The sequence below is a fragment of the Python bivittatus genome, unplaced genomic scaffold (assembly GCF_059951505.1).
Source record: "Python bivittatus isolate LINGU-HERP-01145 unplaced genomic scaffold, Pbiv_v1 ctg000980_np1212, whole genome shotgun sequence".
NCBI lineage: Eukaryota > Metazoa > Chordata > Lepidosauria > Squamata > Pythonidae > Python > Python bivittatus.
In genome coordinates this window covers 16,011,527-16,028,649 of record NW_028277125.1, presented here as the reverse complement: position 1 = coordinate 16,028,649, position 17,123 = coordinate 16,011,527, and the positions used below count along the sequence as shown (strand labels likewise).

The window sequence follows — 17,123 nt, the reverse complement described above, 5'->3', positions numbered from 1 at the left end:
AAGCCACATTTGTGCTTTAGAGCTGCAAGTTGCCCAGTCTTGCCCATAGACCCTCCTTTGTCATTCTGCTTCTAATCCTTTCACTTGGTGGTACAGGCACAACGTTGTAATAACAGCCTTTATTTAATCCAGGAGAATCAAGAGAAATAAGAGAGAGGGAGAGAGAGAGCACTAATCAAGACTAAACATTGAGTCCACTTTACTAGCAAAGGAATTGTCCATTTGCCCTCAAGCACTAATTAAACTATGAATGATGATGGTAGATGCACAGGTTTAAGCATTGAACTTTCTTATTATTGAATAAAAGGGACAGTGGAATCCAATTTTGAAAGCACAGGTGGGAGATGAGAGCACAAGGTCTCCGAGTCACAGATTTTGATTTCCTTGCCAGCTTCTCCAGATGCTTTTCTTCTCAGCCAAGCTCTGAGACTAGAAGTCACAACCTGGACAGATTGTGGGTTGAAGGCAGGCAAACCAGTAGGTCTTTCATGTCTCTTCCTTCATCTCTTCTTCCAGCTCCTCTCCAGATGGCTCATTTTTCTCTCAGTTGTTCCTCTTCACAGCATTGCTTCCCACCTAAGTTAATCTATGTCAGTTTCTGAGGCAAAAACAGATCTACATCTCATTCTTGTTCAAAAACAAGAATGCATTCTTTGCCAGCATTGCATGAGAACGATTGTGCTCCACTGTGAAAATAGATTTGTAGCAAGTTAGTTGCCTTTATATTCCATTTGCTGGAAAGGGAGATTTTAAAGATACCAGTCAATAAATATACACACAGCACAGGTATATTCATATATAAAACTACTATGCTCCTTTTGGAGACTCTGAGCCACTAACTCGTCCCTCAAGCCCAACCTCACAAACAATGCCCCAATCCAGTTGTTTTCTGAAATTCTTGTATTGCTGGTTAATTTAGAATTTGCAGGACAGATACCAAAGCAGGAGGACCTTAAAGGAAGCTCCAGGACTGAAATAAACTGGATCATATTTATTAAAATAGTCCCCTTTAATTACATGCAGGTCCAGGAGTCCTTCCCCAATCAGGGAAGTCTCTGGACAGTCTCTGGAATTTGATTCATGTAGTGATTGTCTTCCTTGGGCAAGTTTTAAAACCCTTGAACTTCTCTCTCCCCTCCACCTCTGGAGTTGCTTAGTTTAGGCATCAGCAAGGGGAGGTTACATACTAACGAGGATTAAGTGTGTAGCAGGTATTGGGCGCTTGCTAAGACAAAAGAGGAAAATAATTATCTAATTGGGGTTAGAACAGAAAGTTTGCTATCTTACAACTTGCAAGAGTAAATAGGAAAAGCTAGCTTGTCTAGGCAGCCTCTCTTCCAGGTGTTAATTGAAAAATGGAGGTCAAATGGCTGCCAGCATCTGTGGATCAGTGCCTCTGGTTTTCAGCAGTCTCCTGGATGGCATTTGTCATTTCATCATCCTTACTTGGGTCTAGGCTGAAATCTGGATGGGCATACTTCCAAGAGCGAAACATCTCTCTCTCTCATCTGTCATAAATGCCGGTCTGCCTTATCATCCAAGAGCAGATTAGGAGAGTTTTATTACAGGCAGAGCAGACATTCAGTATCATCTGTTGGAGCCCTCTAGTTCTTGAGCTAAGGTTGGAGAGTGGAACCAGGTATTAACCCAACATTTCCAATCTGCCTTCCCTGAGGTGGGCTTGCTCCCTGCCTCCTGCCATATTTCCCTTTGTTAGTCACTGCACTGCTATACTCTTCACTACCTCCATCCACCTTCCCATGATACTGCTCAGAGAGATAACTAACATCCATTGTGCACTCACCTGGTAGTTGCTTTGACACCATCACTCTGCAATCACCCATATACTTTCTCTCAATTGACACCCCCCCACATAAACACCTTAATTGGTCTGACTTCCCTGAAAAGCTCCTGGAATTTCCTCACCCCACTCCATCCCCCTTTGGAGAGATCACAAGCCATGCATCACAGGAAATATTTTTCTAAGGATGCCTCTGTTTACAACATTCTTAATTGATGCCATCTATTGAAATTAATAGTATAGGGACTCCAGATTAATAAGAGTCAATAGGAAAGTTAATTTAGAAGGAAATGAAGAATGTCCTGAGATTTCCTATATAAAGAAAGTCGAAGAGACAATGCAATTTATATCCTACCCCCCATCCTCTATTCACAAGACTCCAGGCAAATCATATAATCATAAACCTCAAGCAATCCTTTAATACCATGGTCAATTAAACCATTTATTCAAATTAGCTTAACATTCACATTAAACTCAAATTAAAACCAGACCAAAGACTTAAAAGTGTCCCAGTGAGGTCATATTTTAAGACACAAATGCTTGGCAGAAGAACATGGTCTTCACCAACTGTTTAAATGTTGGCCCTATGGTCATCCGGATTTCAGGGAAAAGACAGTGGCCCCTGAAAAGGCCTACCTCCAGGGTTCAACACCCCTCACATTCCAAGGTGAGGTATCTGGAGCATTCTATCCAGGATTGAATGAGCAGGATGGGCAAGGAAGATGATCCCCCAAGTATCCTGAACCCGAGCTTTGAACTGCACTCTGAAACAAACCAGCGCTGAAGTGAATTGGTGCATTCTGTTTCTGGGCGGTCTTCAAAGGCAACCCCAAGTAAACCACATTGTAGTCAGGTGATGAGGACATGGGTAACAGTCACTAGGATCCAGAAAGGGCTGCAGCTGGCTCAGCAGAATAATCCTGGGCAAAGGTCCCACTGATTATAGCCTCCATCTGCTCATGAAGCAGAACGCTTGAATCCAAGAGAATTTCCAAATGCCAGACCTGTCCCTTCAGGGGAAGCACAATCCCATTCAGAGCAAGCATTGGAGTCAACACAGAGCCAGATGGTTTCTGAACAAATAGTATTTCTGACTCGCTGGGATTCAGTTTCAGCTTGTATTGTCCCACACAATCTCTCACAGCCCCCAGACTCCATGCGAAGATATCTACCACATCTTCCATTCAGCCTGGGTGGGAGATATTCAGGGGGTTATCCTCAAGAGTTTCTTAGGCATAGCAGCAGGCATATTTTGTTAATTTAGGTGCTGGGTTAAGAAGTTGTGTGAACTCAAATTAAAATGCTCCAAAAATGCTGCCTGTTCTAAAACATAGGTGAGATCTAAAGGGAACATATTCCATGCTTTGTGATCTGCTATATTAGTATATTGCTACTACTACTACCCCGCAAGGTCAAACAGAAAGAAAGTGCTTTAAATCCCACCTTTTCCAGAGGTCTGGAGAGCTGAAGCCTCCTAGTAAAGCTCAGGCTGGCCCCTTCCTTCCTGATGTTTGGGAAACTTTTAAAGATTGAATTGCTCTGGGGAGCCTTCCCCTGATTTTATTGTGCTATCTTTATATTTTTACTGTTTGTAGCTTTATATTTGGGTATTGTTGTTTTACTGTTTTTCTGGATATTTTATGCCATGGATGTTTTACTTGGTTTTATAGTCTCTATAAGCCGCTGAGAATCTTTGGATTGTTTGTTCCAGATTAAAGACATCTATTTTAGTACGATGAAAGATACAGTACAAGTACAATAAAATACAGTATCAGGAGAAAACAATGTCAAATCCATACTGTATTGTGGCATATGTCGATGTGTCCATCTAGCACTGGGAGTCAAGCTTCAGGGAGTTTTTGTCTTTACTATAATCAAACAACCACCAAGAAGAGTTAGACTTAGGATTATGGTTAGGTTAGGTTTCTTTGATTTTTCAAGCTCTGTGAGACATATGTGTGTATATGTGTGTTGTGTGGAATGGGTGCTAGGATGACCCACTGTGTAATTTCTGTGCTTGATTGTAATTCTTCCTCTAACTTATCTAACTATTGTCTCTTAAATATTCTAAGTGGCTTTGGGCAAAAGTACTGTAGAGCAAACATATTTTTAGTGAACCAAATAGACTTACAAGTTTTTTCTTTCTTTTCTTCACTAGAAGCCACAAAGCCACCTAAACAGATAACATTCACGCAGCATTTTCAGAATCCTCAAGGTACTTCATATACATTAGCTCAGACAAATATTTGTTAGAAAATAGATAATTGTCAGAATTCGCCCAGGACTGGCAGCGAGAAGAAAAGATAGCAGACACAAGCTTTTTTTTTGGTTTTGTTTTTGTAGTACCATTCAAATGCTTTGAATGCTTTTAAAGTAGAAAAATGGAATAATTTAAAAAAAGATAAACAGTATTTGTTCCTTTGTGTGTATGTGTGTATGTCATTGCACAAGGAGACATGACAGGGCCAGGAAAGATTATATTAAGGAATCATTATCAAGTTTCATGGGGAATGTGTAGATCCAGGAACGTGAATATGAACTGGAATATTGCCTACCAGCCTTTTTGTGACATTTGCAGGGAAAGCTAAATTGCTGGTTCCGATAACCTACATTAATCAATTCTATTCTGGCCTCTAACCTCAGTTCATCGATTATGCTTCCCTCTTCTTCCCCTGTGTTGAATATATCCCCTAATAATGTTAGCACCCATTTCAAGGTTAATTGCCACACTAACCTTCTTCTTTTCTTGTTGTTTTGTTCTAGGAATTTTGCAAATTCAGCACTAGCTGATCATCTTTCAGATAACCAATCAACTCAGCTCAATATAGGGTGGTGGGTTTTTGTTTTTGCTTTTTGGGCTTTGTTTCATCTTACGTGGTCAGCAGTTTTAGGACATGTACATAGAATTCTAGCAAAGGCAAAATCTAGTGTTATTTACTAACTTGTCAAAAAAAAAAAAAACCTACCCTTTCTAAAATGTGGGATCATTCCTTATGAATATTTGAGATTATTTTGCTTGACTTACGGGTGGGTTTTTCCCAGTTCTTTTTACAAGATAGATTGTCAAAATAGTTGACATTCATCACAGAGTAGATTTATAGAGTAATAGTTGCTCTTTGAATCATCTTCACCATAGTTTTTTATGTAACGGTTTGACCTTAAGCTAGCACCACTTCCACTTTTCTCCACATAACCTCTTCCACAGAATTATGGAAGCAGATTGAGGTCAGAGGAATTAAAATCAATCTACAGGAAATACAATCCAAGCCAATGGTTCCTCTGTATTAGAAAGATGATTTTGACTCAAGTTTACAGACAAAAGGATGTCTGTGTGTGTGTGTGTGTGTGTGTGTGTGTGTGTGTGTATTCATAGAAGTTATGGGGATGAATGGCTCATTGTGTCCTCATTCTTGTGGAGGACACATTGGGAACTTTAGTTTCTCAGGACAGGGATATTGAAAATGTCAATAATGGCCAGCCATATAGCATTGAAAGAGCCAGTTTGGTGTAGTGTTTAAGGCATCAGGCTAGAAACTGGGAGACTGTGAATTCTAGTCCTGCATTAGACACAAAAGTTAGCTGGGTGACTTTGGCCCAGTCACTTTCTCTCAGCCCTAGGAAGAAGGCAATGGCAAACCACTTCCAAAAATCTTGCCAAGAAAAGGATTTCAGGGACTAGTCCATATAGTTTTCCAGGAGTCAACAGTGACTTAAAGGCTATCTCTCTGTGTGTGTGTGTGTGTGTGTGTGTGTGTGTGTGTGTGTGTGTATAATTCCCCTCTCACCCCTCTGGGTGGTATGTGTCTTCCTCAATGTCAGATCCTCTACCAGAGGCCTGGGAGTTTGAGGGTTCTGTGCAGTATCTTAGCTGTTCCTAGCACTGCACTGTTCTGGACAGAGAGCTCAGATGTTGTTCCTGGGATCTGTTGGAGCCACTCTCCCAGCTTAGGAGTCACAGCCCCGAGTGCTCCTACCACCACTGGGACCACTTTGGCCTTTACTTTCCACATCCTCTCTAACTCCTCCTTCAGGCCCTGGTACTTCTCCAGCTTCTCATACGCCTTCTTCCTGATGTTGCTGTCACTTGGCACCACTACATCTATCACCACTGCTGTCTTCTGGTCCTTGTCTACTATAGATGACAAGAAGAGGGTGCTTCTTGCATCTCTTTTGACACAGTTCTAATGGGATGAGATATTTGTTCTCTGCACAAGAAGAATGTAGTACTTAAGAAAATGGGAGAATTGCATTTCTGAAAGCATCAGATAAAGATGAACTGGACAAGGAAGATAAAGGAGAAATGGAGATGCCAGGATTTCCAATCTTCACTTAGAAGACCACTTCAGCCTTTTCATTTCAACACCTCACTGGATTCCTTCTATGATGATCAGCAAGAATATATTTGTGGAGAATTTACACTTGGGAATAAAGTTGGTGAGATTTTTCTTTTTTAAAAAAGCATTTTAGCTTTTTAGCTTACAGAGATATGGAAGGCTTCAAGAAAGCTTCTTGACCAGTGGGACACCAGGATAAAAATAGTCAGAGTCTCGGTTTCTGTCACTATGCATTGGCCTCCTGCATTTTTTAAATAACTAAATAAATGGGAAGTTGGAATGTTGTGGAGCATCACCTTTTAGCATCATCCTTCTTTAGGGTGTTTCTGAGCTCCACACAACCTTCATAGGCATTTTAAAGAAATAAAAATGGGAATGGTTGCAGCTTGATGCTTTTTTAAAAAATGAGCCCACCTTCCCAGAAAAAAAAAAAAAGGTAAAGATAAGCTAAGGTTGGATGAAGCGCCTAGAGGGAGATTTAGAGAAAAGGTAGAGAAGAACCTCACAATTTTGTCTTTTAATACAAATGTGTTCTGTGATGGCCCTGGGCTATGATCTCTCTCTCTGCCTGTTACCCTTTTAAATAAATAATAATAACAATAATTTTTAAAAAAAAACTATGTTGCCCTTCAAAACTAGCCCAGACTGCTGTAGGGGTGACACAGAAATATGATTTGCATTTTTTTTACTTACGTCTTTTATGCTATTTTCTAACATATGGTCTTATTACCACTCTGTTTTTTATATTTTATATGCTGATATGCCCTAATGGCTATCAATAAATTATTGTTATTATAGTCCAGACCGGTTTACTGTATGTTTTACAGGTGAATTGCAATAATCTACATTAAGCTTATACAACATACATTTAGGCATTGTTAGTTAAAACCAAGATGACATTCATGCATTTTCATTTTGGCTTGCCTGGAGAATAAGCTTGGAAATGACTATGGCATAAATTGTTCCAATTGTGTAAATACAGGAAAATATAATGGCTGTGAGAATGATGGCTGTGACAGTTCCAAAGGATGGACTATCATTTTCTGTAAAGAAAGTCAGTATCATACTTCTGACAATGTTTTCAAGGCTCTCAAGTTGTCTTATACAATAACACTTTGAAAATTAATTAAGGTGAACCCTTACTCAACAAGATTTGGGAACTAAGCTGTATTATATAAATTATGTTGATAAATAAAGGGCCATAGTCACATAAGGACAATATCTTTATTAGGACAACTCAAGGTTACCAGAAAGCTTTCAAATTTAAGAAATTCCTTATCTAGCAGGATGGTACATAAAGTAGCCAAACAAAACTGGGGGAAGAAAAAAAATCTCTGCATGTGATCATGTTTTATTAGAAACTAGTGATACATTGGAGATCCTGAACCAGTTCTGTGGATATTGCCTGGTGTTGATCATAGTTAAGACAACTAGCTTTACCATTTATAAGAATAATAAGGGACATTTTTGTCAGATCGCTTTGCATGCACATGTATGGTGTGATCCTTAGAAAAGATTCAGTAATACAATCTTTGTTTGCCGCATCAAATGTTGGGCAGATTTGCATCAATGAGCTTAATTTTTTGCCCCATGTGAAATAAAACAGTTATAAAATAAAAATAGTTTTGTGGTGGCCAGTGCCAATTATGGCTGGTGATTATAGTCACTGAAATTCCCACATAGTCGAAAACAGTTGTTGGAATTCACATAACAAGCCAGTCCTTGGCTCCTGAACACTTGCAGGACTGCCTTTCCAAGTGGAACTGAGTCATCCAGAAAGCTCATCTTAGATGAGACTGTTATAGATCCTTCTCCCCTCCCATCCCACCCTGTGACAGGTGAGGTCATTGGGGGCCAGAAGGGTTGTTCTTCGGTAATGGTCCCCACCTTATGCAGCAACCTTATTCCAGAGATAAGAATTGGCAGCTGCCTGGCTCTTTTTTGAAAGACAGTTAAGACAGAGCTATTCTAAAGAAAGCTCAGACTTAAAAGATGAGGTTATACGAATCTGATTGGTGCTGTCTGACAATTGTAATAGGGCTGCAATAGATTTAATTATTGTAGCATTTTATTTTTTTTTAATCTGCATTTTATGTTTTTATTGTTGTAAACTGCTGGGAATCTTTGGATTCTGGCACTATTATATACAGTAAATATGAGGGAGGGAAGGATTTGGAGACAGTATTTGTAAAAAATGTGGATACCTTTAGGTGAGCAACTGATGTCATCCCTTCTTTACTTTAATTAATTAATTAATTGAATTTATATGCCGCCCATCTCCCCCAGACGGTGGCCATTATACAGGTGCATCAGTTTGACCTCTTTCAACATATTCCAGAGGTAAATATTCGAAAGGTGAACATAATTACTAATACCAGTAGAGACTGGGACAGCATCATATCCAGCTGAGTTTTCAGTGGTTTGTACACAAAGACAGGAAGGTGTTTGAAGCCACACCTTTTCCTGGAATCACACTGGTTTGAGGAGCCGCTGACTAGTACCACATCAATGGCTCTTCTGTACCTTTTTGCCTTTGAGTCTGATGTACTGCAGTCTAATATCCAGACTGAAGGCTTTCAAAATGCTCTGTCGTGTCTCTGCCCTGTGCCAGCATGATAGCTGAAGTATAGTTTCTCTTCATGACTTGTACAGTCAGAAGATTCTTTTGCTCATTTGTCTTACAGCTTTTGCCATGGAAACATTATGGAGAACATTACAGCCTCTGCAAGTGACAGAATGTAGGTTCCTGTGATCCAGTAACAGGACATTGTCCTTGTCTGCCAGGAATTAATGACATTTCTGTGATGAAGGTGAGAATTATATAGCTTAGCTTTGCTTCTTCAGCAACCACCCTCTACATTCACACAAAGCATTCTATTTTTCAAGCCTATTCATTCAATCATACACTTTCTCTAAATCCATAAACCAACAAAAAAAATTCATAAATTTCTCAATGATCTGCTGAAGAGCAAATATCTGTTCTGCATACCCGCACAGCCTGGCATAAAACCATAATGGACTTCTCCAAATTATCTCCTTCTCTACCTTTTCAATCAGAATTCTCCCAAAACATCTTCCCAGGTAGACTTAACAAACAAATTCCCCTGTAGATTTTTTCATTCACTCTTCCTACCTTTCCCTTTGTGTGGAGGAACAGTAGTAGTATTCTTCTCATCGTTAGCAATGGATGTGTCCATCAAATGTTTTAGTCTTACAACCATTCCATCAGCAGACCACAACCATATTTTAATGATGTTCTAGTTAATATAACTATACCTGCAGTTTTACCATTCAGAATATTGCCATTTTTCCTGAAATGCATCTCTAATTCTTCCATTATCACTATTCACTGAAGCATAACTTGTTAGGCCCTTCTAGTACAATTCCCCTTCCCTTGATATATTCATCATCTCCCTTCTACAAGATCAAGTCATCCTTAGTCAGACCATCCTACTCCTTTCTTTTACTTAGTTTCACAGCTTCTCTCTCTCTCTCTCTCTCTCTCTCCCCCCCCCCCAATCTATGCAGTTTACCATTTATTCCTCTTATATTCACAATCTTCTGAATGCCATAGTTATCACCAGATGGTGATAGATTCTGACCTCCACCACCCATCATGGTTTTGGCTAATTTAGCCTTTCATGTAATGGTTTTCAGTAAAATAGAGAATATGTACTGTAGACTATTTGTACCTGTTCCTCATGCAGCATTCCCTGCTAATTGTAGGGACAGTACAGCTCAATTTGGTCACATTTTGACCAGTACGCCACAAAGGCAACCAAAATCCAGCTTTACTGCAAGCATGTTCATGTTATTCCATACAGGCTAGGACTTCTGCCCAGAGACTATCTTGCGAGCCTATTGTTGCCTATATACTAACTGGAAGGCATATGCAATATACTGACACACCCTCAGAATGCTAGTGGTTCATGGCCAAATGCTACCAGAACTATATACTGTATTCTGACCATGGAAATGAACCTGAATGCATAAGGCATTCATACATATACTTTTTCTCAATGCATAGGTCTTTATAATAAATCATTTTTCATGCCAAATAATATTCAGTTGTTTCTGTGTATTTCCATTCTTCTTTCTGCATATCAGGGTGCCCCAAAGGATGTTGTGGAAAGCACTGTAACGGGAAATGTAAGTGTACTCATGATGGATATTGTTGCAGAATATGTGAAGTCTGTTTCTGTGACCCAAGATGGTATAGCTGTTTCTGCCATCTAAGTAAGTCTAGTCACTGAATTTTCTACTTAAGGGTAGCTAAAGCCTCAGAAGTGTGTTTTAACCTTTGCAAAATATTCTATCAAACAAAGATTTGATATTTCAGGAGGGGGGGTATTTATTTTTTTCTTTAACAATTCAAAACAGCTTATAGCCTAATTTTAGAAAAAAGTCATAAAAAACCATACAGATCAAACTTCTGGATAGTGGTGAGAATATTCACTTAACATGATAGAAAAGTGGGTAATTATCTGATCAGGTTGCACAAGCTTAATTAGAAAGATAGATTTTTAGTAGTCCATTGAATTGTACTGCCCCAACCCATTGTCCCTCAAATATTCTTGGACTTCAAATCTTAACATTCCAACCATCAGGCAGGCTGAAGTCTGAGAAGAACTGGCAGATGCAAAGCTGAGGAAGATTATTCAGTTTAAAGTATCTTTTGATGTTTGAAGGATTTGTGCAATTATTCAGGCAACAAGCTTTCATGGATTATTTTTAAGGCATGTATTTGTATTGCCAGCAAATAGCAGATGCCACCTTAAAAGAAGTGTCTCCTTCACACTCAAGGATGTTTGCTACATCATGTATGATCGACACCTAAATCTATTTACCCAGATTTAATTGACTGATATTCACAAATTAATCAGCAAAGCTCTCCATTCTGAAAACTTAACCACCACACCATGTTCCTTCTCTTAACCCTTTGTTTAGCTGTCATTATAATTTTCATGCTCAATTTTAGCTAATGCTTGTCCAAAATGGGTCTCTGGATCTTGCTGCTGCCAGTGTTTGAAATAGGGTGCCGGATTGCCACCTCAAAAATAGCACTTGCCTCTGCAAACCTGACTGTGAAGGAGTTAAGAGGTACAAAAGAACAAATTTTGATATCAAGCTCCGTTGCATTGAAACCACAGTCTATATTTTTTCAGAGTTCATTGTTATTATTCTGAGGTAGACGTGACCAACCTTTTTGTGGCAAAGGGTTGGTCAAGAGTTGCAGTGGGTGGAGCAATGTTGCAATGCAAGCAGGGGTGTATCAGATAGGTGCTAGAACCAGGATTTTCAACTTTTCCCTAGTTTTTTTTGAGGGGGGGGTTGGAGGGGAGGTTATCAGTCTAAAAAATAGACTGTTTGTTTGTTTGTTTGTTTGTTTGTTTTAAAGGAAAGCTTATTTCCAGAGATAGATTTTGCAGAGGTTTTGTTTCTCAAAATAGGACAAAATCATGCCAATAAGCAATTCTGAATAAGGGGGTTCTGTGGAGTGCAAATAAGGAACTTGAGGGCCATATGTGACCTTGGAACTGCATATTTTGGACTCTTGTTCTAAAGAATGGAATGTCCCTGGGAATGATAGTGTACAACATTCTTGGGGTGGAATTTCCCTAGAAATGGTGCTACATCTTTCAAAAATACTTCCTTTCAAAATGTGTATTTCTAAATGCATTTTGATACTTACCAAAGGAATGTTCAGGAAATGTAAAAGACAATTTATATCTAAATTCTTACTCATGTAATGGGCTTGGAACTATGTTTACTTATACCTAATCATTGTTTTCCTCTGTCTTAGAGTGTTTTTTATGGAACAGCCAGTCAAGAGGCCTGCAGTTGTCCTTATGTTTTTTTGTTTTTTGTTTTGTATGACCATAAAGACAGTAATGGTAAGCATCTATGCCCGTCATGATTCTATGGAGAAAAGCATCACATCCATAAATATTGGAAGAGGGAAATAACTGAATGAGAAAGTATCATATTTGGATTTTTAAAAAAATCAGCATTCTCCAGCTGAGGTCTTTCCATATTTTAGACTACAGTTCCAGCTGACATGGTCAATTATCAATATGACAGGAGTTATAATTCAAAATGTCTGTGTGATTTAAATTATTCTCAGGTTCAGGAGCCATATTTCCACAAATATTACAAGAGAATTTTCAGTATATGATTCATCTTAATCTTTATTTCCAGGGAGATGCCCCCAAATCCTCAACAGAGCATCTTCTACAAACACCAATAAAATTTCATTGGAATAAGACAAGGAAAGTGATTGAAAGAACAATGAAAATACTTTTTTACCCAATGACTGCTTAACTTGTAGAATTCATTATATGAAGATAAATTGATGGGGTTGTCTTTCTAATAAATATGCTTAAAAGAGACTATGCTTTCTGAAAGCTTATTAGGTAGCCTTGACAGAAAAGGTACACAGTGCATTTGCTTAATTCAGGGATTGGAAGTATCAGTTACCTGGAAATAAATCTTCCTTTCTTCCTTAATGTATGTCTATCCAATTGTCTCTGTGCTTGTGAGGAGCCCCCCCCGGATTTTGTACAAAAAACATTCCCAAATGTTATAATAAAAGCTGAACAGCCAGCCACATAAATCAGGAAGCTGGAATACATTCTACTACCATTAGGAAGAAGCAAAGAAAAAAAATCATCTTTCTTTTCATTTTATATGGAGATTATACAAATGGTTGTATGCATATGGTCCAGATTGTAAGGACTAGCAGCTGACCTGGATTTGACATCTTAAATCATCACAGAAAAGCTTAAAAGCATTTTGTGAGGGAAGAAGTTACAGTTTACAGGAATCATAACAGAATTTCTCTTAATATTTTCTTTGGTTGTGTTCACACAACTTGCTTGATTGGTCACCTACTGACCCAGCAGATGCATTCACATAAATGCTAAACCTGATATTTTGGCTATTTTTCTGTGTTTCAGCACTGTGTGAATCCAGTCTGTTTGGTTGGTTTATAATTTAGTGTATTTTGCCAAACCCCAAAACAGGTTAATTCAGTAATTAAGTTAAACCTTGTCGTGTATTATCAGCCTTCCCAGGTAGACCAGACAGGAAACACAGCCAGGTGAACTAATTCTACTTTATTGTAAGGCTACATTAGCAGAATCTTGCAAGTCTGAAAGTACAATTCTCCCACTGTCTCCTTTACCCCTAGGAAATTAGGGAGGGTCTGTTGTGAGCCTCTTGCTCCACTCACTATGCAGCTGTGGGCTATGCTTCCTCTTATCAGACCATTCCCTAGGCAGCATCTCTTTGCCCTTTGCCCTCCCAAGGTCATTCCCACACACCTTTACATGTATAGTCCTGCCAATTCTGCATTATGTCCATGGAAGGGGCAGAGGAGAAGATAGATTTGCCTAGGAGAAGTGGAGGACATTACCCTTTCTATGAAACAATAATAAAAACAATGCTGGCTAAATTACTAATACATTCACAATTCCAGAAACTGAAAGTGTGAACGGTTTGGTGGCAGGTATTTATTTTGTAAGCTATCAAATAATCAGTCTTACTTTGTTGCTTTTTAAACTTTGAAAGATAATTATCTGTGAGAACTTTTAGGCTTTTGATTGAATTGTAATTTTAAGTTAAGCTTATATTATTTGTATACTATATTAGTACTGTAACTTCTACAGTACTGTAATACTGTAAGTGTACTGTGACATTTAAGTTAGATTTTTCTTTGCAAGTTGCTAATTCTTTTTTTCCCTTTTTCTTCTTCTTTGTACTACACTTTAAGCCTCATGATTATCCTACATTATTCTATGTTATGACCCAAGGTTACAAAATGAACATTAAATGCGGGCAAGATGGCAGCCTTTGTGTGTAACCTCTACTATGTGGATTATTCTTCCCCCCCAAGTACATATTGCCACCACTTTGCTGATGCTTCAGAAACCACTTAAAGCAGTTTTATTCCAATGAGACCTTGGGCCCAGCTGAACAATTGTGGGCACCTGTATTGAGTTTACATTTGGTTTCTGATGAGAGGTGTCTGAAGCAATGGTTACTACATTGCAACACGTTCTACATGGGGCTGCCCTTGAAAACCACCTGGAAGCTATAACTGGCCCAGAATGCAGCAGAATGCACAGTGCTGGATGCTCCTATGTTTGCCCATATTACATCCCTGCTGGACCAGATTATTTGTGCGACTGCCCATCCCACCAGATGGCTACAGTAGGCACACTCCAGGTCCCTTCCCTGAAATGCTGCCATCTAGTGGGACCTAAGAAGCATGGCCTTTCTATTTCTGCCCCTACCTTGTGGAACACTCTCCCCCCGACCATCTGGCAGGCCCCTACCCTTTTAGCGTTCCATAAGGCCATTTTACTTTACCCAGTAACCATTTTACTTTTTACCCAGGCATTGGGGTAGAGTGATGGGAACCTATGGATGACTGTTGGAGCACCAGTTTTTTTTAGTTCTTGGTTTCAGTTTCATTATTATTTTATGGTTGGTAGTTTTATTACTGTTGTGAGCTGCCCAGAGTTGTGCTTTAAGGTGAGTGGCCATACAAATCTTTTAAATGAATAAATAAATTGTAAAAGTCCACTGGAGTTAGGTGGCCAGTTGTGATGGAATGGACTTATGAAGGCCAGGCTCAGGGAGATAAGTGTGTTCTTAACCCCAGCAGGAGCGTGGGAAGTTCAAGAAGATGAGGCTGGCACCTCCCTAAGGAATTCACAACCCTAAGGTGTTGTGGCTTGCTGGCTTGGGAACTAGGGTTCAGTCTGGGGAGATTTTCTGTCTGGAGGTTGTAGCTAATAAACGCAACAGAACTGTATTTGCATTGTCTCTTGGAGTTCTTTGGCTGAACCTGACATCAATCTCCCCAGACCCAACCCTAGTTCCCAAGCCAGCCAGTCACAACACTGTGAATTCCTTAGGGAGGTGCCAGCCTCATCTTCTTGAACTTCCCATGCTCCTGTTGGGGACTAAGAACACGCTTATCTCCCTGAGCCTGGCCTTCATAAGTCCATTCCATCACACCAATGAATTTAAATAAATAATCATAATAATGAAATAAACAGTTCATTTCAAGTTTTGTTTTTTTATTCATTGTATTGTGTAAACCCAGAAACTGGATTAACTCAGTAAATATGTTAAGCAACTTATGTGAAACAGCCACCTCTTGTGCCACTTTCCTCCTGCATTATGTCTTTTGTCCCAAGCAAATGTCTCCAACCACCCAAGCAGTGGTTCTCAGAAAGGTATGGCCTTCTTTCCTTACTACTGCTGTTCATCTACAAATGTTTTCCTCCTCCTATGGATTTGTAGCTTTCCTAAGTCAGCTTTCTTATGCATATTTAACCTCAGAGGGTTTCATTCCTGAACAGGCTAAGAATTAGTCTAGCCTATTCTGTGCTTCTTTCAGAGTTGACATGTTTCTCATACAACTTATTTTACTGCCTACTGTATGGGCATTTACGTATGTCACAAGTCCCAGCAACTGCCATAACTATTCTGCTGTTCCATGCAGCAGTGAAGAAGAAAGTTGAAAACAAATATCCCAACATTTGGAAAGGCACAGGGTAAATCATACTTAGAGGCCAGCAGGGTAGTCTTCCCCCAGCAGTGCACCATCATGATTGTGTGCCACATGCCTGAGAGTAATGAATGGATGCCTGGGTCCTGAGTTAGATGATGTTTCAGGTCTCTTCTCACACAGCAAGCCATAAGAGGTGGCTTGTATGAGAGTTGTTCTCTCTTCTGGAAACAGATGGTTTTGTTTGAATTAATAGATCTAAGTGACAAGTGCTGTCTGCTTATCTCTTTTCAGCGTACCCTGCTGGTCACCATGGAAAAAACTGTGTACTGCAATGCAGCTGTAATAGCAGTGATCCATGTCACCCCATCACTGGACTATGCATATGTCCCTCAGGTTGGAATGGGCATGATTGCAAGCAGTGTAAGTCAAAACCTCCATTATCGGCACCAGTTCTTTCTGTCTCATCAGACATAATCGAAATTCTGAAGTACCAGCTCAGCAGCTTCTTAAGCAATTAAACTTTCTTGTGTGTGTGTGTGTTTTTTCCTCTCTCTACTAATCTTACCACTTTTGAAATAGTATAGGTTTATGCAGCCCGGCTAGCAATAATCCTTAATTATCTAAGTGTAAAATATGGAAGTCAGTGACATAAAGCACAGAACTTCACTCCATCACATGCATCAGTTACTACAAGTGGAAAGCCTTCAGTCTTCAGCCAGAAATGATTCTGATCTTCCACCACCCCATTTTTAATTTGGCTTAATTCAGATCCAGTACCCAGTGGGAGTATTTCATTTTATTTATTTTATTAAATTAGACTCTGGAGTATGAGGAGAGAAGGGTTTTTTCTTAGCTTTACTTAACCCCTTATTCCTTTCAAAGAGCTTAGATAGATAGATAGATAGATAGATAGATAGATAGATAGATAGATAGATAGATAGATAGACAGACAGACAGACAGACAGACAGACAGACAGACAGACAGACAGACAGACAATCTGCACACACACACACACACAATTTCACAACAGCCATATAATATGGCTAGTTCAAGAGATAGTGACTTACTCAGAGCTTTCTTTCCAGTCAGTTTGTCCCCATGGTCTCTTAGATATTTTTACATCTACAGATCCAGATGTACATCTGGAAGGTGCAACAGTCACTCTGAATGTTTCTGAATGAAGCAAACATACTTCTGCTACATTTTAAGATAGGCAGTCGCCTAGAAACCTAATGTGTGAAGCTATCTTAAGCAGGATACTGAATCCATATCTCCTTGATTCCAGTCTGACCATATCACATTCATTCTGTTATGTTAGTGGTCTCTGGAATGTCCCAATGCCATATATATAACAAATGAGGATAAAGGATCATTAGGTTTATGAAGTATAACTGTATCATTATGTACCAGTCATCATGGCTAAGTCTTTTACTGATGTATAAGTATAATGCATTTCCATCAGAG

The 17,123-nt window shown here is 39.3% G+C and overlaps 1 long non-coding RNA gene across 2 annotated transcripts; it reads left to right on the top strand.

The window, feature by feature from the left end:
- Window positions 1–4,788: 4,788 nt before the first annotated feature.
- On the top strand, window positions 4,789–16,680 carry LOC148213547 (uncharacterized). 2 transcript variants are annotated; one of them, XR_015794446.1, is made up of 5 exons: window positions 4,789–6,235; window positions 8,820–8,945; window positions 10,243–11,235; window positions 11,939–12,029; window positions 15,950–16,680. It is a non-coding gene; the product is annotated as an uncharacterized LOC148213547 (long non-coding RNA). The 2 variants fall into 2 exon arrangements; XR_015794445.1 differs by having other exon boundaries at window positions 10,243–12,029.
- The last annotated feature ends 443 nt before the right edge of the window (window positions 16,681–17,123 follow it).